This window comes from Eulemur rufifrons, chromosome 3, assembly GCF_041146395.1.
Source record: "Eulemur rufifrons isolate Redbay chromosome 3, OSU_ERuf_1, whole genome shotgun sequence".
Classification (NCBI taxonomy): domain Eukaryota; kingdom Metazoa; phylum Chordata; class Mammalia; order Primates; family Lemuridae; genus Eulemur; species Eulemur rufifrons.
In genome coordinates, this window is record NC_090985.1 from 51,729,670 (window position 1) to 51,754,419 (window position 24,750).

Sequence of the window (24,750 nt, forward strand, 5' to 3'; positions counted from 1 at the left end):
GTTTCAGGACTTCAGGTTTTCAGTACAGAACCCTGAATTTAGCATAAAAGATCTGTCTTAAATGATGAGCATTCAGATGTCTCCGGAGCTCTGTGACTCTATCAAATCTTCATTTTGCTGTGCAGCTGTGTCTTCTCTTCTACTAAAAAGAGACACATGATAAGCTACCATAGAGGCTCCCTGGTTCCCACACACAGCTTTTAATAGCTCTCAGTTTCTCATTGTCCTTCTGCAGGATGGCAATACGACCTAGCACTAACAAGCCAATGCTGCTGTCTTTGTAAACATTGCCCTCCATATCTCCCAAATCCTGAATCATGACACCTGCAAGGACATTCCCCTCACTGGTATGTTTTCCCAAGTTACCACTGGTGAAATATGTAGCAATTGGGCCACCAACTTGTGCCATCTGCTCAGGGTGGCATCTTCCTTGCATGCTAGGTACTTAGTGAGGTAGTCCCATATTCTCATCCTATCATCTGTTTTCTTTGACCACTTACTTTCATAACCACTGTGTTTATGTAGGTCCACAGAGAAGCAGACACCAATACAAGATTATACATGCAAGAGATTTATTTGGGAAAGGAACGAGAAAAAGTAGAGGGAACCTTCAGTGTGACTCCTGTGTAAGGAGGAAGGGATGTAAAGAGGATAGAGTAGGACGAATCTCAGATAGCAGCACAGTTCTAAGGAAGGTTGACCCAAGCCAAAGCGGGTGGAGGGTCCTTGATCCAAAGACACACAGGGGAGAAGTACAGCATCTTGCAATAATGGCCTTGCCTTGGTGCCTTCGCTATGTATGCTCAGTCCTTGGCTGAGAGCTGCTTGCAAGAAGTGTGGCCTCAGCACAAAGACAGTGTCAGATCAACTGGGGCAGTAGATGAAGCCATCAGTGAACTACACTCTCTTCAGCTGGGGATCTGAGCAGTGAATTTTCATGACTGCCACCTCTGTAATTCTATTCTACTGCACTCTGCAAAACATTAAGATTCCTGGTGAAAAATAGATAACCAAATCTGTTTAATCAAACCCATATTTTAAGACAGGACTCTAGGTCATTAGATTCTTAAAACACAACCCAAAATCTCTCCTTAAAAACAAAATTTCTGTGTTTTATGCCTGCAATTTTTCTCTCCTCTGAACACATTTTATCATGATTATGGAAGTTACCCACAGGCTTAACTGTAAAATAAGCGGATATTTATTGTACATGTTGGGACTCAAGATATATGATTTTAAAAAAGCACCTTAAAATTAAAAGGTAACTTATTATGTTGATTTTCTAATAATGGTAGAAGTCTATGAGATTCACGGAGGGCTTTCTTTACATTGGTGCTCCACCAAACCCAAAACAGTGTTGATCACTGAGCATTAACGTACTGCTGTAAAACTGAATTGAAATGAAATTTGTATTTTAATTTTGAATGTATGTGTTACTAAATTTCCCTATAATCCCAATTCTTTTCAGTCTCAGGAGCATCTTATACTATACTTGAAGAGCATATGAAGCACTGTTTATAACAGCTGTTGTTTTTCCTATTAACGCTTTTTAAATTGGCTCCTTTTTCTAGATTGACAACTTCCATTACAGCTCAGGTTGTTGGGGATTTGCACATAAAAGGAATTCTGGTGAGTAATTAGTATACGATAGTACCTCTGGGAAGAAGTTATATTTTTGATAAACACCTCTAAGTACAAATAGGATATGCTTAGTACTTATTTTCTGCTAAACTTAAAATTAACTCATGCTATGGGAAGCATAATTGTTAAGGATTTTTGTTTTGTCAGATACTTTTTTTTTCAAATATAATAGTCCTTTGTGACCTAAGATGCTCATATACTCAGAATTGAAAAGATTACTTTATATGAGGTCCAGTGACCAGGAATGTAAAGAGAAATTATATCTTCTCTAGGATTGACCTTTGGATCAATGGCACCTGCAGAAACCACTGTCAGTGCTCTGGGAGACCAGAATATGCCTCCCGAGAATATGAAGCATTTTTGAGCTAAAGCCTTTTAAGAAGCAGCAAATGGAGGAAGAACTCTCTCTATTCTCCCCCTTTACAACTAAAGACAGGTTATAAATTCATTTTCACTGGAGACAACTCTTACCAACTCAGAGATGGCATCAGAGGAATCTGTAAGTAAGTTTTATTCCATTAATTTCTTCCCATATATTTACCTTTCCAGTTTCCCACCTTTAGAAGACTAAAACTGCTTTCCTTTGTCCTGTCATTTCTCCACAAATTTACAGTACTTTGTTAAAGATGCTACATAACCCTGAGTTCTAAGCCACTGCCTTGAGCTACCTTTCACTGAGGTTTTTCCCATGTGATGGGTACTATATGCATTAATAAACTTGCCTGTTTGTCTCTTGTTATTCTGTCTTTTGTTGCATATAAACTTATGAGAGTTGAGGAGAAATTTTCTCAACAGTGCCCACCCAGATCCCTTTTGTTCATCTCTCAGTGGCTTTGTTGTCTGTGAATTGTTCATAGCTGTTTCCTTCTCTGGTGCATTTCCTCAACCAGTGGGATCCTCCCCACCTCCCGCCCCCATGGAAAATCTAGACAGTGACTACCTGTTGCAGAGGTACAAAATTTCAGTCCCCTTTCCTTAAGGCAAGGCAGACTCTGTGATTCAATACAGGCTTCAGCATTTCCTCAATAAATCATTTGCCCGTCTCAGACTCTGCACCTGGGGAACCTGGCCTACCATAGCCTATGATATTATAATTTTAACAATTGAGCTCTACTTTTATACTTGTAAGGACACTAATCCTATTGGATCAGGGCCTCACCTTTATGACCTCATTCAGCCTTAATTACCTTCATACCCTTTCTCCAAATTCAATCACATTAGGGGTTGGGGCTTGGGGCTTGAAAATATGAATTTTAGGGAGACATATTCAGTCCATAACAAAACATTTCATAAAAGAGAATATCCAAAATGATAAAAATGAATATAAGATATAAAAATATTATCAATATTTATCTTCAAAGTAACGTAAATTAAAACACAACAGATATCACTATATACCTAGAAAGAAGAATGACTAAAATGAAAAGGACAGACAATAACAAATAATGGCAAAGATATGCAGCAACTAGAATTTTCATACACTCCTCACATCAATATAGATTGTTACAATCACTTTGATAAATAGTTTATCACCTACTAAAGTTGAATATCTGCATATCTGACACAGAAATTTCACAACCATATGTTTAGCAAAAGATACATAAAGAAGTTTATATTGATATTGTTAGCAATAGCCATATTCAGAAACAACCCAAATATCCAGTGACATAATAACATAGAAATAATTTAAGGTATATTCATGTGACAGTATAACATTGAGTAATGAAAATGATCAGACTACTTGTGATTAGATTGAGTTCCCAGAAACAGACCAAGAGAGTAGAGTTCAAGTCCAACTGATGTATTTAGAAGGTGACTCCAGGAACTATTATTAGAGGAGTGGGGAAATGAGGCAGGGAAAGGAATGCAGCCAATGAAGGGTATGTTAGAAAGCCAGTTACCATTGTCAGTAGGTGGCACTTAATCCCATTGGGGAGCTCTGAGAATCAGCATAAGATATATGTCTCAGAGTTATCCAACCCAAGAAGTAAGGGAGCTAAGGTATTTACATACAAACTGCTGTCAGTCATTGATTGACGTCTGCATTTCTGGCTTCCAGGTGCAAGAGGTGAGGAGGCCCTGGCTGCCAAATAAAGCTGCCAGGCAGATGGAATATGGCGTTGTTCACTACAAAGCCAGTCTCTGCCATACTTCTGCCACACATTCCAACCTAAATGAATCTCATAAATATGTTGGGGGGAAAAAAAGCCAGAAACAAAAGAGTGCATGCATGATGTTTGTTTCCATTTATATAAAGTTCAAAACCAGGCAAAAGAAAGGTGTTAGATGTCAGAATAGTGGTTGCATTGAGGGAAGGAGAGAGAATAGATTAGAGGAGGGCACAGAGAGGGTTGGGGATACTTATGATGATCTATTTTTTGACTTGGGTGGTGATTACACAGATATGATCGCATTATTATAGATAATTCATTGTACTATACTCTTAAAATTTGTACCTATGTATGAATTTAATTTCCAATTTAAAAATTTACTTTTTAAAATGGAGAGGAAATAGGGAAATAGAGTCTGGATTTCAAAGCAGGTTGCCTATATAATGACAGTAACGGTTTAGGTAGACATAGTATCTCAAAATAGTGTCTGGAAATAGGACCTCTCTATTGATGCCCCTGGCTCAGCTCACTTCCTCTTGTTTATCAGAGCTAGAGCTGAAGGGGAGAAATATGGCATTGTCTCCCCATCAGGCCCAACAACTCAAAACATATTTTCTACTCAGTGGCTATGGCAGCTCCTCCACGGTAAACAAAAACAAGAAAAAAACGGGCTCCTACTTTCTCCTAATGGCAGATGCCTCCCCTGTGCATGTTCATCCACTACCCCCTTCACTGAAGTTTTACCCATGTCTACACCGACGTCTTACTCCACAGTTGTTATACCAGGCCTGGGTTGGGCTGGCACAGTTGGAAGTAACAGCCTCCCCAGGCTTTTCCAACTCAGAGACTGGTAAGTTGGGAAGAAATGTGAAAAAGAGTCCTTAAAGTTTCAGCTGTTGGAATAAACTAGGATGGGACAGAGATTCAGAAGAGCCTTAATAAAGAAACACCCCCTTCAAGGTGAGTCTGGAAGCTAAGCAACTAATAAAATATTCTCTTTTTCCAAAGACAAGATAGTTAAAAGTCCATATATGAGCCACAGTTTATCTATCTAGATAAGTCTCAGTTTCTTGCCAATGCCAATATTCTTTTTAGCTAATCTCTTGCCCTTCTCTCTAGTTTGCCCAAAAGTCAAAAGCAGCTCTCTGGATGGATTTTACAAGGACCACAGCACTAAGACTGTGCCTCAGTCAGTTCATATCAGGAGGTTCTAGGACATAGTTGTCACCATGTGTCTCAGTTCCTTTTCCTTTCCACCCATCAGGAAAAATATTCAAGCACGTCACCATCTCCATCATGGTTCAGGTCAGGAGGAATGCATAACCTGCACAGACACAAAGTCAATATGAAGTGAGGCATTTAGACATTTGGGAAACTCTGGTCTGGGACACAACATAACATAAAGAAAGAGGAGGAATTTAGGAGCTGGAATGTGAAGCAGCCACAGGAATTGCTTGTTCCTAATTTCTAATGACTTAGCTCCTTGCCAACTCCCAAAATAAAATATTAGTGCCTACCACACCTTTCCTGAAGTTAATCCCTATGTCACTAATTTCCTGATTTTGCATTGCTTCCCTATCCAAAAAAGAAGAAAGGTCAATTTTAACTTTCTATGCAGTGATCCTTATTCTCCAAGCACCAATTAAGAGCATTTAGAATGCAGGGACCACAAAGGTAGGAACAGTGCCTGTTCACTGCTGTGTCCCTAACATCTAAAACAGCAGCTGGGACATAGTAGATATGGAGTATTTGTTCAAAGTAATTAATTTTCTGATTTTAAAATATTTTTTAAATAGGAATCTTCCATCAATCTCCATTCCCTCTGAGTCAAAGATAAAATGACTCCTCAAAAAGAAAAAGCAAATTATTAGGACTGGAAGAGACTTGGACTATGTCATAATTCCATGAGCTCATTTCACAGACGAAATGCCTGTGCCCAAAGAAGGCACGCAGACCACACATAGTCCCTCGGGTACTAAAGTAAAGGCCAGGCCTATAGGCAATTCCAGGCTCTCTAATCCCAGATGAATGATTTTCCATGGTGTCTCGTAGGATTTTCCTCTGTAAGTTACCCGACCTACTGAATAAACAATGTCACTTATTGTTTCTAATCATTTATGAATTTGAATAATACTTCAATCATCTTGACCTTTTCTAACTTGTATTTGAACTGTTATGTAAATCATTCACTTGCTGCAAACACTGTGTAAGAGCAATTTTATAGCTAAGAGGGTTCTGATTTTTACCTAAAAATGCAAATCTCATCCCAGGTTATTAATGTTGAAGATGAAAAATATAATTCAATTCCATTCCCCATGTGTTCAATTTTCTGAGTTGACCCAGAAAAGTTAGAAATTATTAAACTCTAGAGTTCCTCCAGTAGAGGAACTCATACCAAGATAATTTGTCTTCCAAATACAAATATCATTCTATTACTCTCTTAAAAGATTTCCTCTTGCATATAGGATCTTGATTGCAATAAGAAAAGACATCTGAAGCCCATTAGTAATTCTGTAACTTCTGAATGTGCAGTTTCTTCCAAATGTAAAATATATCACTGTGGAAAAACATTTCTTTTAATGAGAAAATTCCCCAAGAGAAGAAATGTTTCTTAGCAGTAAACTGATCATTTAGAATTCCCAGTCACTGTACATAACTCTTGACATTTTATGTACAATTCTGGAGTTTCTTAGAACCATAAAATGAAAACCTATTGAGTGAATGTTATAGTCTTTACATTTTTTTCTCTATGATCTCTATTCTATCCCAACTTGATCTTAATGCCACTAACTATAATGACTATAATGATGAAATAAAAGAAATTTTACATTTTCTTATTGTTTTGATTATTAATATTTAATTAGGTTCGAGATGAAGAAGATCAAATGCAAGATGTCTCTCCATTAGAAGAGAAACAATGTGAGTCTCCCTATCTTAGGAGGTCTGATCCTGAAGGGTCTTGGAAGTTAACCACACAATTCTCATTTTAGACAAGGAAACTGAATCTGATTTTCTGAGACTTGAATTGACTTTCCTTCTGAAGATGACAAAATCTGTAAAGCAGCATTTAATGATCAAAACAAAAACCAACTGTTCCCATCCCTGCATTCTTTATTTGATATAGTTTTAAATCTTATGAATTTTTATTTCCTTACAGCTTCTTTAACAAATTGGACCTCTCTCTACTTAAAGAAGATCTCTGCAAAGATGACAGGAAATATTTAGTTTTGTTTCATCAAATCGTGATAGCCAGACACATTTCTTAGCAATCTACATAAAACACAGAGCTGTAGTGTTTGCTTTTAAAATTAACTGTGCACAGTTCTGACGTGTAAAGAGGTGCTCATTGTGCTATTGCTGATATTGCAAAATGGGTTGAAAGGAGAAATCAACTCACAAAATTAGGTGATTTTGGATTTTTCCTAATAATCTATAAAAATACTGTGGAAGCGATGGTACACAATAAAGAGTTGATGCAATAAACAAGATCACTGTGATATTTCTCTCCTGTGATATATAAGCAGAAAATGATGATTAAAAATAAAAATAAAACAGCCAATCTCAGTCCTTTTTCCTTCTTTCTGAGTTATTACTACTGGTTTTTCTTCTTATTGGATTCCAGGAAAACTTGAACCCACACAGCCCTGAGATACTTGACTGTCAATTATTCCCTGGCCAAAGAATTTGTTGCATAAAGAACTCACTGACACTGAAAAAAAAGCAACCATCCCCTCATCCAATACCTCATTTTTCATATTTGTACCATGTATAGTCAGTATTTATATAAATACAGTGGGGGAAAATATAGTCATAAATAAAATAATTTCTCTGCCCTTAAGAAGTTCAGGCTACCAAGTAGATAAAATGCAAATACAGAAATTCTATATAAGAGGAAAGCTCCTGTAGTAGAGGAGAAAATAATATTCACAGCAACAAAATGAGAGAAAAAAAAATTCTTCCTGAGGGAGTTGGGGAAGGCTGCACAGAGAAGATGATATCTGAGTTTTGAGCTTCACATTAAGACAAACTTTGCCAGGTGAATAAAGATAACATAAGGTAATTCAGTGGATGGTAAAAAAAATAAAAAAATAAAGAGTCCTTTGAATGATGCTTAGAGAGAGTGAATGTATTAAGGATAGAGAAGAAAATTAGAATAGAAATACAGGTTAAAGATAGGTGGAGAATAATTTTACATACCCTATTTAGTTCAGGGGAATAATATTTGTTTCAACTCCATTATGATGCAGTCAGCTGGGAAAGAAAGAAATTCAAAATGGCTTAACTAAATATTTATCTCATATAGTAAGAAAGATGGTGATAGGCCTCTTTCAAGATAGTGCATTTCAGGGTTCGTCAACACTATTAAAGACCCAGTTTCTTTCCTTCTTTCAACTTGGCCACCCTTTACTTATTGGCTTTGGCCTTGAAACTAGTCTTCTCATAGTTGCAAGGTGGCTGCAGCAGCTCTAAATACCACATCTTCATACAACATAGCCCAAAGGCAAAAAGTGAGAGTGTCTCTTCCTTTCATTCCCTTGTAAAGAGAGAGAAAATTTTTTTTCCGGAAGTCCTCCAAAGATATTCCTCCATGTCTCACGACCAAGAATTGTATTATATGATTATTATTCCTAATAGCCAACTTATAGTCAAAGAGCATGGAATTAACACAATTAGTTTGAACTAATCAAAATTTACCCAGTTCATATTGAATTATATTGCCTCCAAATACCAAATTAAAATCTAAGTTTTGCAAGGTAGCAAGGAAGAAAAAGAAGAAAGGTCATCAGGTAGTAAACAGATAGTATGCGCCAGAAAATCTTAGCCTGGAAGAAGAGAGATACAAACAATAACCAGTCAGACTGTCATTTAAAAACAAGGTAGGTTCTGGTGAAAGGTGTTGCTAATGGGGGAAGCTATGCATGTGTGGGAACAGGAGAGTAGATGGGAAATCTCTGTACCTTATTCAATTTTGCTGTGAACCTAAAACTACTCTAAAAAAATAAAGTCTTTAAATTTAAAAATAATACAGAAATCAGATTTGAATGCAGCCCATTTTGCTGAAAAGCCAAATTGTATAAAAGTTAATTTTCCTAATATAATTTAATCAATTAATAAATGCACTTGGAACTAAAATCTGATTTGTTAAACTTGTCTAATTTCACATAGATTAAGAAAATTCAACCCTCTTTGAGTTTATTTATTACCCTTTTAGGAGTTTTCTATGTTTTCTAATTTGGACTATTTCAGAAATGTTAAGCCAGATTTCACTCAGTCATTAATTTTCTACTTTAGTAAGTACTTATAAAATGTAATACATTTATGCCCAACGCGCTTTAGAATATTTTTGCAAGTATTCTGTTTCTTTTTCTGTTTTGTCTACTCTAAAGTATTTTTTACAGCTTTATTGGAGTGTAATTGGTACACAATAAACACATTTTTAATTTGTATGATTTGATAAGTTTTGAAATTATCCTATTTTTTTCAGAAGTTTTATGGTTTTACATTTTACATTTAGGTCTATGATCAATTTTAAGTTATTTTTTGTTCAGAGTACAGAATAAGAATCAATTATTATTATTTTTTTGTATATGGATATCCAATTTTTTCAATACTTTCTGTTGCAAAGCCGTCTTTTCCCCTATTTAATTACTTTGGCATCTTTGACAAAAGTCTCTGGGTTTCACTTTGGATAGTTTCTATTGCTATGTCTTCAAGTTTACTATCATAATTTTTCTTCATCAGTGTCTAATCTGCCTTTAATCCCATCCAATGTATCTCTTATAGCAGACATTATATTTTTCATTACCAGAAGTTCGTGTTCTTTTTATATTTTCTATATCTTTAATTAATAAAACCAATATTTCTTCTATCTTCTTGAATATATGAAGTATTGTTAGTATAATTGATTTGATGTCTTTGTCCACTGTTTCTAACATCTATGTCACATTTGAATCTCTTACTGTATTCTTCTACACATTATAGATTGTATTTTCAAGTTTGTTTGCACAATGGGGAATTTTTTATTTGTCTTCTTTTCAGAATATTATGGAAGTACAAACACTTAGGTTACATCTATTGCCTTTTTATTACCAGATTTTTTAAAAAACTTGCTGGGTGTTGAATAATTTTGTATTTCTATAATCATTATTGAACTTTGCTCTAGTAAGCAATAAGTTGCTTAGAAAGAATCAGATCATTCTGAGGATTCCTTTTAAGCTTTTTTAGCCAGGACCAGTGCAGTCTATAATCTAAAGGGAAATTTTGTCCCACTACCGAGGAAATGTCCCTCTGAGTACTCTATGTATATCTGGCATTTTGTTTGGAGGAGTATGTCTGCCAAAGAGGGTTTCAATAAATATTTATCCAAACTGCTTAAAAGCATGTTTGCATTATCCTATTTGTAATGTGTAGTTATCATTCACATTATTTCATATGAATTCATTAAATTGGCCTATTTTTATATTCTTGCCTTTTGGTGGTTTTTATATTATTTTGTTTAGTCTGTAAGCTTTGTGCACTATGTGAATTTATTAGATAGCCAATACGCACACACATTTAGTAAGGTCTTATGGTTTGAGCACTAATGGGAAAAAAAAAATATATTGGATGCTTTTAACTGCTTTGCACTTCACTTCTTAAGATTTTTTTCCTGTGATTCTTAGCTTTTTTGCCACCAACACAGCTGAGGAATACTTCAACCTCTATGAATAATATCAGCTTACTATGACAGTTATTTTCAAGTTCTTATGTTTGTGGGATAAGTTGGGGTAGGCATAAAAGTAGAGAGAGGACATATGTATCAGAATGGGCAGAACATATTGTTTGAAAGAATCCTCAGGTGATGCAGACACAGACCCCCTCATTTTAAGAGTCCCTAGTCTAAATCATAAAATCTTAATGTATCAGAAATAAATCTTTAAAAGTTATCAGGTTCACAGTGGCATCTGTGTAGTATCCTTTCTAACTTCCCACTAAAATACCTATGAAGACAGAATAGGTAAAACATCATGATAAAAAGTATGCCTGATAGAATCTAGACCAAATTATAAGAAAGATATATGACTATTGATTTAAATTCACCTAGGCCTCTTTGTTTAATAAAATAATGCCAGATTTAAAAATAATGGAACACCTTTCTATTATATCCTCTGTCTGTTGCCTGGCTCAAAGTTCCCAAGCCAGTATCGGTAGGATAGAATAGATCTAGACTGGTCTCCTTCTCTGGTCTTCAGTTGCAATCAGGGTGGGATTTCTGGAGGATCCGTAGGCCTCTGCTCAGACATCACCCCAGCAGAGGCCCCTGGGCCACCCTGGGTGTGGTCTTCACCTAACACAGTGCTCCCAAGTGCTTGTCTGCCTCTCCCACCACCCAGGGAAGTTTGGGGAACTCCTGAGAGTTGGGCAGTGGACCAAGTGATGTTTTCTTAAGCCTCTTCCCTCAGGCACTACTGCCCTTCCCTTTGCTATTATTTTTCAGACAAAGCCTACAAATCCTGGGGGAAAAAGTAGTCAGATGGTGGGAATGGGAGAGACTGGAAATGGTATGGTATATTCTGGGAGGTATAGCCCCCAGAATAAAGCATACAGTAGTGAACTCTTTTTTTTTTTTTTTTGAGACAGAGTCTCACTCTGTTGCCCGGGCTAGAGTGAGTGCCGTGGCGTCAGCCTAGCTCACAGAAACCTCAAACTCCTGGGCTTAAGCGATCCTACTGCCTCAGCCTCCCGAGTAGCTGGGACTACAGGCATGTGCCACCATGCCCGGCTAACTTTTTGTATATATATATATATTTTAGTTGTCCATATAATTTCTTTCTATTTTTAGTAGAGACGGGGTCTCACTCTTGCTCAGGCTGGTCTTGAACTCCTGACCTCGAGCGATCCACCGGCCTCGGCCTCCCAGAGTGCTAGGATTACAGGCGTGAGCCACCGCGCCCGGCCAGTAGTGAACTCTTGATTGTAAATTTTATGTATTCCATCAAAGAAGGATCCCAGCAATAGTGAAAAGAAGAGCCAGAAATAGTATACATGGAGTCATACCATCATATCTATGTATGCAGATGGTCAAAGGCTGATATATTTGTCCTGATTGTTGACAAATACTGAGTCTGAGAAATATCACTTTTGTCAGAGGGTGAGAAATAAATGGAAAACCACTGGTTAACCTCTTTTTTATTCCAAAATATTAAGGGGGTACAAATGTTTTAGGTTACATGGATTGCTTTTGTTATGCTTCAGTCAGGGTTTAAGTGTGCCCATCACCAAAATAGTGTTCATTGTGCCCATTAGGCAGGTTTTTGCCCCTCCCCACCTCCCTTCCCCCGCTGGTTGATTTCCACTGAGTTTTACTTCCCTCTGTGCCCATGTGTGCTCATCAGTTAATTCCAATTTAATAGCAAGTACATGTGATGATTGTCCATTCTTCAGATATTTCACTTAGGTGAATGGTCTCCAGTTCCACCCAGATTGTTGCAAAAGTTATTAATTCATCTTTTTTATGGCTGAATAGCACTTTATGGTATACATATACCACATTTTATTAATCCACTTATGAACTGATGAACAATTGGGTTGATTCGACATCTTTGCAATTGTGAATTGTGCTACAATAAACATTCAAGAGCAGGTGTCTTTTTGATTAAAAAAAAAAAGTCTTTTTTTCCTTTAGGTAAATACCCAATAATGAGATTGCTGGATTGAATGGTAGGTCTACTTTTAATCCTTTGAGGAATCTCCATACTGTTTTCCATAGAGGTTGTATTAATTTGCAGTCCCACCAGCAGTGTATAAGCGTTCCTTTCTGCATCCATGCCAGCATCTATCGTTTTTGGACTTTTTAATAAAGCCATTCTAACTGGGGTAATTTGCATTTCCCTGACGATTAGTGACATTGAGCATTTTTTCATATGTTTATTGGTCATTTGTCTTGCTTCTATTGAGAAGCTTCTGTTCATATCATTTGCCCACTTTTTAATAGGGTTGTTTGTTTTTTTCTTGCTAATTTGCTTGAGTTCTTTGTAAGTTCTAGATATTAGCCCTTTATCAGATGTGTAGCTTGCGAATATTTTCTTCCATTCTGTAGTTTGTCTATTTGCTCTTTTGATTGTTTACTTAGCTGTGCAGAAGATTTTCAGTTTAATCAAATCCTATTTATTTATTTTTGTTGTTGCCTAACCTCTTAATAATATTCTGATCCCTGTTGTGAAAGGACATTCAGAAGAAAAGAATGCCTCCAAATTCTATTTCAAGATTTAAGGACATGTCGGGAAGCCATTTGGTGTTTTCAGGAGAACACAGAAAAACATGATGGGTTTAAAAAAAAAATGATAAGTCATAAAAACGATCAGGCTGAGATGACAAGGCAACTGAATTAGATACAGAGAAAGATGAAAAATGAAAGCAAGAAGTCTTTCAATCTGTGTGATGAACTATATTGGAAAAATTTTCAATTCATCCTTGTATTCTTGAAATTAATCCTACTTGTCCATAATGTGCTATTCTTTTCTTATGCCTTATTTTTGTAATAAAATTGTGGGTGTTTTAATGGGGGTTTTGCAATTAAATTCTTTTCATTTGATTAGACTTTATTTTCTTTTTTAAACAAGTTTTCAGGTTTTGATATTAGTGTTGTGCTAGATTTCTAAAAGAATTGTGAATGTTTTCTAGTTTCTCTATACTTTGAGACAATTTAAGTAATATGGATATTGTTCCTTGAAGCTTTACAATCAGAGCCTCATGATTTTTTGTTTGGAGAGAGTGGAAGAGGAGATGTTTATTTGCCATTTTGTTCAATTCATTTTTTTGTTTAGTCATGTTTTGAATACTGCTTTGTGTTAATTTGGGGTAGAATCTTTACGGAAAATCACTTGTTTAATCAAATTAAATAAACTTTCAGTACAGAACTATAAAAACTATTTTCTTATAATTTGAAAATTTAACACAATCTGTAGTTATTTCCTCTTTTCTATTCAAAGTATTATGTATTATTATTTCGCTCTTTTTTTTTTTGTAGTACTAAAAGTTTGCCTGTTCAGTTCGCCTTTTTACAACCCTACTTCTTCGCCTTATTAATTAATTCTATTTATAAATTTTTCTTTCTTTTTTTTTTTTTTTTTTGACAGAGTCTCACTCTGTTGCCTGGGCTAGGGTGCCGTGGCATCAGCCTAGCTCACAGCAACCTCAAACTCCTGGGCTCAAGCAATCCTCCTGCCTCAGCCTCCCGAGTAGCTGGGACTACAGGCATGTGCCACCATGCCCAGCTAATTTTTTCTATACATTTTTAGTTGTCCAGCTAATTTCTTTCCATTTTTTAGTAGAGACGGGGGTCTTACTCTTGCTCAGGCTGGTCTCGAACTCCTGACCTCAAGCGATCCACCCGCCTCGGCCTCCCAGAGTGCTAGGATTACAGGCGTGAGCCACGGCGCCCGGCCTATAAATCTTTTCTAATTCATTTATATCTAGTTTTATCTTTATGAATCCTTTCATTATGTTCTTTTTAAAATCTTCTTGTATAAGCTAAAGGCCAAGATTTTTTATTTTCCTCTTTCTTTTTAGTAGCTAAGCTTTAAAGCCCATTAATATTTCTCTTTGGCAGCATCTTATAAGCAAGTTTGTCATTTTCATTAATTTCTATGCATTCTGTAATAAAAATTTTGATTTCCCTTTTAGTCCAACAGTTATTTAAATTATTTAAGAGAATTTTTAAATTTAATTTTAAATTTCAGTCTGTTGCTGTGATTAAGTTTTGGTAGTTAAACAAATGCATCCTATATGGATTCTATCTTGTTATATTATTGGGGTTTTCTTTATATTAATAAATTTCATTGTATATATTTGAGGTTCACAACATAATGTTTTAGGATACATATAGTAGTAAAATGGTTACTATAGTGAAGCAAATTAACATATCTTTAATCTCACGTAGTTACTTTTTGGGGGACAAGAGCAGCTAAAATTTACTTATTTAACAAAAATCCTAATACAATATGATTTTATTGACTATAGTCCTCATGTTTTGCATTATATCTCTAGACTTGTTTGTGCTACATAGCTGGTACTTTGTATTCTTTGACCTGTATCTCCCACTTTTATTGGGGTTTTCTTTGAAGACAAAATTCATCCTAGCTGTCTCTCCCTTGCCCTGCCCTACCTTCTTTATCACATTATCCTATTTAACTTCTTTTATAAAATTGATCAATTTCTGAAATTATCATTTTTCTATACTTGTTTGTATGTATGTCTTTAATCTTATTTTATTATAAAATGGCCTTGTTCTTACTCATCATTATATCCCAATGGCTACAGAGTTCCCACAATAAATATTTATTGGTGAAATGAATGTGAACAATATTGTTTAAACTCTGTAGACAATTTAAATTAATGCAAATTTCCCGTTCATTGAGTATGTGTTGTTTTTAATCTATGTGTATAATCTGCAAGACATATGAAGTCATTAGAGGAAGGAAGGTGGGGAAAACAAGAGGATTATCTCCAAAGGTGCAATCTGGCAATCAAAAGTGCATCTGGTTTGCTTAGTTTTAAATCTTTAATTCTCTCTTCTAGACACAATATCAATAATGCACCTAGAGTTTTAACTTTTTCAGTTAAAAGAAAAAATGGTTGATAGCTTCAATTACTACCTGGAGAGATGAATTCATATTTATTACACTATAAACTTAGGCACCAGGAGGAACAACAGTACCATGCAGTTATATACTACTTAGTCATGTTCAACATCCAATACCACATTAGCTATTGCAATCTCCTGCTATGACAGGCGTCTTTAGTTAATTTGATTTCAGTCTGTCACATAGAACAAATTCTAACCTTTATCTTGTACCTCCTACCAAAGCTAACTCATCTTCAAAAGTAATAATAGTGTGCAGAAGTCTTAATTTATTCTGAGTCAGAGTACCATAAACTCTGGAGAGCAAGGCTCTGGTACCCAAATATTAAGCAATTAATTTCAAAAATTTTTCCACGTCCTCCCTACAAGTTCAAGATCAGTTCATCAGCTTGAGGCTTTCATAGCTTTCCTAGAAAAATAAATGGCTACCCTTGTAGTAATGAGAAAAATACTGACAGTTTTTGAGAATTTAGGAAGTACCAGTAACTATTCTCAGTGCTACACATGAAATAATTTAGTTAATCTGCACAGTATCTCTATGGAATTAGTCCCATTTGATATAAAGAAAACTGTGGAGCAAAGATGCCAAATAACTTGCCAAAAGTTGGAGTAACTGACAGATACAAGGTTCAAACCCAAGAACCTGGCTTTAGAATCCCGGCTTTTAGCTATAACACACATTATCTTTTAACTCCACAGTTAAATTATTGTCAGTGTAGTCATGATAAAAGCAAGCTCTGAAAAGAGAAAAATATTTAATGCAAATATATTTCCTATACCTCTGTTCTTGAAAGACTAACAGAGAGGGGTAAACAAAGGGTAGGGAAGGAGAAAAGAAGGCATCTTTGTAACCTCTCTTGGTTGGACAATTTTCATAAGAGTTGTTGCTAGTAACCTTAGGTTTGTATTGAATAATAGTTTTTTCAAAACCTCTTCAACATAACAAGATTCACTCAATTCTGTAAGGTAAGAAAAGAAGTTATCAAGAATTTATAAGCCCTATTTTACAGGTATATAATGTATCCATATAAATATGTGGACAGAGCTACAGGAACCCAAGATCCCAAATCCGTGTTCTGTCTTTAACCAGGAATCCCTTCATAAAACATATCTCAGTGATATTTATGAACAAAAAAACAAGGAAAGGGGGATAAATGCTTTACTTATTATGCAGGCCTTTGATTTCAAATGGTAATTTAGTCCCCTAATCTATTAGCTGGACCACAAAGGGAACTACTTTTGCCATAGCTGGAGGTAGACCCATTGCTGGAAACTAAACCAGGCTAAACAGTCTCTTTCATTTCTTTACGCCTAAATTCACACTCAAATCCTAGCTCTTTCCATTTGATAGCAAGGCTTATTTAGGACTTCCCTTTTATCATTTGTTACTATTGCTCTTATATATCTATCTGGACAAATGAAATAGGAAGAACCATCCTTCAAGGCTTTATTTATATCTCTTTGACAACAGAAGATATAAATCTCTTGTGTTGTCAAAAAAGCTTCCAAAATGTGTCAGAATAGAAAAATTCAATTAAGTTCATACCCAAGGTTGTTCTATTGAGAATTCATGTCATATTCTGCTTTCCTGCTAGAATCAGGCTCAGCTAAGTTGCCCAACTAAGTTTAGCAGGCAACGTCAACCAGATGACAGACTGTATCTAACAATAGGACGCTTGTAAAGCAAAATGCCCAAGACTTTATTGTTCACTGTAAAACTTAACTATGTAAGCTCTTTTCTATGTTCAAGCTAATTTTTGTTTACACAGAGGATAAAATCTAAGTGTAGATTTTCTTTCTCTGTAATGTCAAAGTATCCAGGAGAAACACTTTTAATTACCTCCAATGAACTCCAGGTATATGGATATCTCAGTAACAAAAAATAACTTTTTTTCACATGATGACTTTTGCAAACACTCTGCACGTCACAACAGCCTGTCCAATTAGGTGCTATTATCTTTATTTTACAAATAAAAAACTGAGAATCAGAGAGTTCCAACTACTTGCAAGGCCTCATAACTAATTTAACCTCACCTCAAAATCTTTTTTCTTTCCTTTTCATTATACAACCTCATTTACTGAAAATTATTTCTGCTCCCTTCTCGCCTATTGAGTCAATGAACAGGAAAGCATATTCCCAATCACAGCTTTTGTAAATGGAGGAAGACTATCCCTTCACCCTTGAGGCATCAACTAGAAACACTCTAGGAAACAACAGAAAACTGGGCTTAGCTATTTCCATAGCAAACATAAAAACTGTAATAATATTCTAAATTTGGAAAATGCCCAATAAAGAGTATTTATATAGTTTATTTAAATTAGTTATATTTAATATGTGATGATTTTAGATAATTCTGTATCAGTATTCTAAGGTTTCCTAATTTATCAAGACTAGTTTTATGAAGACAAGTTTGATATTATAAAGTTAATTCATTTTCTTTAAAGTCAGTTCAAATGAAGAAATTCATCACAAGTTACCGTTTGCTCCTGACTCATTTTCGTAACTCATTTTTGGTGTTATGTAGGGCTTTTCCATGAAATATCTTACCCTCTATATTTTCTAGGGCTCAGGTATTTTTTTCAGTGACACTTGGCTGTTGAAAGTTGACTTCCAGCCTTGATACATCATCAGTCTTCCAACTTGGAGGTGACCACTGTGACTCTGGATTTATTTTCTGTGTCAGACTTTAATGACTTTATGTTGGTGGTTTTCTCCTTTTAATAACAGGGAAAGCATTGCTATTAGACCCAGTTTTGAATATTTCCTCATTCTATCATCTAACACTTCTGAGTCAAGCTAAGCATCTGCATTTATTCTTTAGTAATGGATAAAATGTTTCAAAATATGAACACAATTCAAATAAGAGAACATCTTTGTTTTCTACATAACTACCAACTTCTGCTAGGTAGTATATAGATTTACCTTTTATGGCCTCTAATGCTTCTTTGAAAAATAAAGTATTGGTATAGAGGAAGCACTTTCTGCCTTTAAAAAGAATTATCTGGCCTGCATATTGCTTAATTATTATGTTCCCTTAAGAACTGAAACTGCATTGGGGAGTTTCCAAAATCCTACTTAGTTTGAGAGTAAGTCAGTACAAATCTACTTTCTTAAATGGAGATTTTGAATATGGGCTTCCTTAATTGAAGTTCTATATCCAGGATAAAGTTTGATGGTACAATATTATATTCTCCAAGAAGAAATTTTTTATTAGAAATCTCCTTAGAAGTCAAATTGAAATTTAAGTAATTCTGGATCCTGATCTTTTTATGATATTCCAGGATGTAACTGCTTTGCTCATATCATGGTCATGGAGTCTGCTTTAGCTTGAATATGAACATATCAGTTTACTTAAACATATATTTAAAAGGTGATTTCATATGCATCAAGATAATTTTAATGCATTTTATTTTTTTAATTAATCAGAAAATTTTATTAAATTAATTATACGTTTAGAAAATGATATTCAATGCAGTATTCTGGTATTTGTGGAAGGGACTTCTGAGGAGAGAAATGAGATTTCAACAAATCATACAAATTTAGGTAGAGTATTTTAGAGAATCTAAGCACTATTAATGTAATTAAAAGTCTCAAAATTAAAATTATGAGTAATATGTTCAGTGGAGGAAAAAATTATTAGGGACATTTCTATAAGTAGAAATGAAACTATGAAACACCACCTATATTAGTGATTCAGATGACTATGAAGAACTTTGATTTGACCTAAAGAAAATTCAAGGTTTATTAAACATATAATTTGTCAATTTTACTACATAAGAGATGGTTACTCTAAAAATGAGCAATCAGAAAGAACAAAAGAGATTGTATGAATTGGAAATAATATTTCTGATATAAAAGAAAATTAAGGACTAAATAAATAAAATATCCATGCAAGATAATTTTATTGCATTCTAAAGCTCTGTTTGTTCATTCCCAATTTAGCCACAAAAAGTAGTTTATGGTTAGATTTATTTAAAATATAGTATAATTTAATGACTATAGTAGCTAGGAATATAAAATTTTAATAAAAGAATTAAAACAGCTATATTCAGACTTATATTATTCCAGTATAATGACTCATTAAAATTTATCAGCTCTGAAGAAGATCTCTCAGTAATTATCAAAGAAAGAGACAAAATTAGGCTTCCCAGCTTTAAAGTAGGAGGAAAATATTGTTCCTGGAAATTGTCCATTTTCTTCCTGCTGTTCAATTATAATAATTCCATACCTGCTTTTACTTTTCTTTGCTTACACTATTTATATCTTTTCCTCACATAAATTATCTTCTTTCCTAGTTAGTTCTTAATCTCCCCTAATCTCTATGTTTGGAAAATGTGTACTTCAAACTTGATTAGTAATTCCAGGTGGAAATTTTCTTGTTATGTTACTTACAGACACATGCTGGGGTGTTATGTTTAAAGACAGATGGCAAAAATCATATGAGCACACCATGTGGCTAGTTCTGACTCCATCAGTTTTCAGCTGAGGAGGCTAGCTCAAGCACCTACAATCACTGTTAGAAGAAAATAAAAATGGAGAAGACTAGAAATTTTCACTCATTGAAGATGTGGTTTTATTTTACTCTGATGCCAAAACATACTGAATTTGAAAGTTCTTCAGATGATTGTGGTATAAAGCACTCCTACAGAAAATTGACTATTTTCTAAATATTCATAGCTATTTCTTCAGAATAGGAATTAGAACTGGGAACCATGAGTTTATACAGACATCTTAATGTTTTATAGTGCCAGCCAAGAGAGCTACCCACAACATAGAATTCTTCATAGCTTAACTCTCAAAGTGATAGGTTTAAAACTAATAATATCACCAACAGACTTTCCTTTCTCACTGTCCTCACTTCCATCTTAAAAATTTTGTGCCATTAGATGTACATTTCTGCCCCTAAAAATATCGTGCCTTTCAAGAATCAAAGAATCTCACCCAAGAAAACTAACCCTCCTCTGTTTCTGAGACTTACTACATCTCACTTCATCCTTAGGAATTCTGTTCCATCTGTTAAGTCCTAACTACAAGCAAGGCCTCACCCATGAAGTGTCTTGCTCCATCCAGTTCCCATACTCTTCCCAAGGGCACATATGTCCCAGGTAGCACTTACTCCAACTGTGACTCAGGTGACCCTGACTCCTCCAGCTCAGTGTGAAAGAAGACATGTATACCACACCACAGAAATAGAAAGCCATCTGATAGTAACACACCAAGTTTCAGTCCTAACTGATGCCATGTTTTTAGCCTTCTACCTTCTGCTGGTATAATGCCATGAACTGACTCCATGACCTCAGACAAAGCTCCCAACTAAATTTTATCAAGAAATGTCTTGGAATACTTGGAGCCTGGGTGCTTAAGGAACGTGAGACACACCCAGATTAAAACAAACCTTTCTCTGAACTCTCTCTTTTATATCTCTTTTGTCTTCTTTAGTCAAAAGAATCTTCTCTGCAGCTAATTTATTCTGTACCTAGTGTGTGCTGCACTGGTTTTAAATTTCATCTTTAACATAGGTGAAAGGTTTCTTTATCTCAGAGCTTTATAAAGACAACTAAAGAAATAATTGACAATAACTGAGCCTATATCAGAGAACAAAACCTTTAAAAAAAAATAACTTTAAACACTGTGGCAGACACATCCTAAGATAACCTCTAGCAAGTCACCTAAGGATGTGTGGTCCCCTCCGTAAGTACATAATCTCCTCCTCTTGAGTGGAGGCAGAACCTGAGACTTCTTACCAAGAGAATGTAGTAAAGGTGATGGGATGTCATTCCCTTGACTACATTACATAATAGGACAAAGATGACGGAATGTCACTCCCATGATGACTCCATCATAGCCAACTGAGTCAAGTCTCCAGGTGAGAACACAGCCCAGTCAACACATTGATTTCAGCCTCACTAGATCCTGAATGAAGGATCCAGCTAACCGATGCCCTGAGTCCTAACACAGGGAAACTATAACGTAATAATGTATTATTTTAATCTGCTACATTTGTGGTAAATTATTATATACCAATAGAAAGCTAAAATAAACATATATGTACAAAAACCCATTTTGAGTTGTTTCATAACAACCATTGTAAACAAGAGGCTCTCTTAATTTTAAAGGTCTTACTTCATATCATATAAAGCATATTTTTAAATGCCCACATCACACATTAAAAATATTTTTGTTATAAAATTTTTAAAGAGTATTTTCTTAATTTTGTTTATTGAGAATAAAATATTTCATATTTTCCTTATTTATTTCTATCTTAAGATATAACAGTTAAGTTGTAAACAAGCAATATAATGTTATGCTATGTGGATATTTCATTAAATATTCATTATTTTTGGTTTTGCAGCTTTCTTTTCACATTGTAGAGCTAATATATCATTTTTCAGGTTGCACATATATTTGTAAATCTTTTGAAAGTTTATAGCCCTAGGAGTCATGGCTGTGTCACATAATGGATAAATCAGCCCTGCACAAAAACAAATTATAAAAAATAAAAGACAAAGTTGAAACATTCACTTCCAATTCTACTTCAAAAAGGGTTTGATGAAGATTTTAGCAAAGTTTGGCTGAGAAAAAAAAAATTCACTCCTGGTTCTTTCTTATCCTCTTTTTCTTTCATAGTCTGATTTGGTATTCTCAGCAGATCATCTTTTGTGTTCCTGATCCTTATTTCAGGTCGGTCTGCACTGGAATGATAGCACAGTTGCAAAAAGCTTTCAATCTTTCTGAATATATTGTTCAAAATGATCACTCTAAGTAGAAGTTTTATGAATTACTTCCTTATAGTTCCAGACATTCCTGTTCCTATTAGTTACCTCACAGATATGTTCAAAAGCTGAAGTGATAGAGATCTTGTCTCCTTCAGTTCTCTGAAAAGTGACTGTCTCAGTTACCAATTTTCCAGGAAATGACTTCTGTAACTGGGCTGCATCTTTCAGGCTTTCTGAATACTGCTTTTCTCTTCTGAGAAGATATTGTTCCATGACAGTAGAAGAGTTTTTGTATGGCTTTGCTAGAGAGGAAAATCTCTTCCATGGTCCTGAGCACCCCACTCTCAAGATACCCAATCTCTTCAACATGAACCCATGTCAGAAGTTATTAACTCCACAGTGTTTTCCTTGTTGTGATAGCAAACACCATCTTCCCACTAACCCAGCCCAGATCTTATTATTAATTTTTTTTGTCAACTCTGTGTGATCTACACTTCCTCAATCTTTTTTTTTTTTTTTTAAACCATGTCTATGAAACTAGGGGGAAAAAAAGAGACCCCTTAAGGGCAGTCACCATGTACCAAAAGGAACAGGGACTAAAGAGAGCCTTCCCCTTTTAACAAGTCCAAACAGAAAGATATAGCAATGGATAATAGCATTTGAAGATCACAAAGAGAGTAGCAAAGGCATTTGGAGCATAACTTGAAGGAATAAAACATGGTAGAAGATTGCTAGAAAGTGCTAGGAAGTATTCGCTACATTCTAAAAAGGGATTGTTGGATGCGTTTCCCCATATGTCATTAAGAGGCATGCATTTCCCCTGGGTATTACACCAAGTCACATATGGAGGCAGACCTTGAAATCATTCTTGGCAGTATAGGCAAGATATGGCAAAACACTTGCTCTATCAAATTTTCAAGAAAAGATATGAATAATAGAGTCTTAAAACATCTATTTTTTAATTATATGTCCTCTTGGTAAAGATGATATATTCTACCACAACAAAAACCTTTGATAATAAATCTATAAAAACAATAACAGCATTTGTTGCATTATTTTAGTTAGTATTAAAAAGCAATAAGTATAATGTAATGACTAATCAGCATGAATTTTGGAGTCTCACAGATTTACATTGGAATTCAGTTCCCTTCATTTACTAGAGGACAGCCAGCAGACAAGTCGATTAATCCGGCTCGCTGTGTCTCAGTGTCTTCGTTTGTAAGATACAGAAAATAGCACCTTTTGGATGAAAAATAAATGAGGAAATAGATACTGCTTGTCATAGGTCCTAGCACATAATAAATGCTCAATATATACTAGCCATTGTTATTATCTACCTCAAATACAGAAGAAATTATTTTTATATTTAGATACAGCATCTCCACATTCCAAAAATCATGTAGTTTTCAAAATACATGTAGCATAAGAGGAAAGAAAAGTGAGGAAATTGTGAAAAAAAGGAAAATACAGGCAAAAATCATAAGTTGAAGACAGTGGTGAGGTCAGCATAAAGTCATATATATAGCGCATATGACTTTATATAGCATATATACAGCATACAATATAAAGTCATATACACTTTACTAAATATAAACCATGGATTTAACTCAGAGCTTCCCTTAAGCCAGTGTGAAGAGGAAAACACAACCAGCTGCATGTCTTAAAAATAAATATAGAAAGCTTTTGTTGAAAAGAAATCTAGATATTCTGAGACAGGACCAGAGGCCCAACTCCAGATCTGACAAGATGGCTTGGCTGCCCTGCAGGAACACCAGGGAAACTCAGCGTTTGCTGGCAGAACCAGTTCCCAGCATTAAAGCAGACCAGATGCCAGCTACGCCCATTATTTTCATGTGGACATTTTTGGTCCCCAGAGTTCCCCCTTTGAGAGAGGGACTTTTAAACTTGAAATATTCCTTCTGGAAGAATATCCCATGGCAGCTCCTAAAGTATACTTCATGACCAAACTTTATCATCTTAATGTAGACAAGTTGGGAAAACTACCTTTAGATATTTTGAAAGATAAATGGTCCCCAGCACTGCGGGTCCACACATTTCTGCCATCAATTCAGGCTTCGTTAAGTGCTCCCAATCCAGATGATCCATTAGCAAATGATGTAGCAGAGCAGTGGAAGACCAACAAAGCCCAAGCCACAGATACAACTAGAGCATGGACTAGGGGACTACATGCCATGCATAACATTGAAATCGATCTGATGGTCAAGTGTGCGTCACTTTTCCTGTTCTGTCAAGACTTCTTCCTTTTTTGTTTGCATTTGATGGGCAGTCTTAGGAACATTACAGAATAAAAACCCAGACATCTTCAGTCCTTTGGTGATTAAATGCACATTAGCAAATCTATGTCTTGTCCTGATTCACTGTTGTAAAGCAAGAGCAGAGAGTAGAAGTATCGCTTGGATTATTACGAAATGTTTAAAAGCATTTTTAAATGCTTTTATTCATTTTCCCCATCATTGTTTAAGTATAAAGCACTGTGAATGAAGGTATTTGTCAGGGTTAGAGTATCAGGGCTGTGGGTATTTTTCTTTATTTTATTTTATTTTATTTTAAGGGGGGAGGTAGTTTTATTTTAATTTTATGAGCTCCTTTCCCCCTTTTTATGGTGATCTAATTGCATTGGCTAAAAGCAGCTAACCA

General features: G+C 35.2%; 1 pseudogene; it reads left to right on the forward strand.

Annotated features, from left to right (window-relative positions):
- The first annotated feature begins 23,838 nt into the window (after positions 1–23,838).
- On the forward strand, positions 23,839–24,401 carry LOC138381373 (ubiquitin-conjugating enzyme E2 N-like; annotated as a pseudogene).
- The last annotated feature ends 349 nt before the right edge of the window (positions 24,402–24,750 follow it).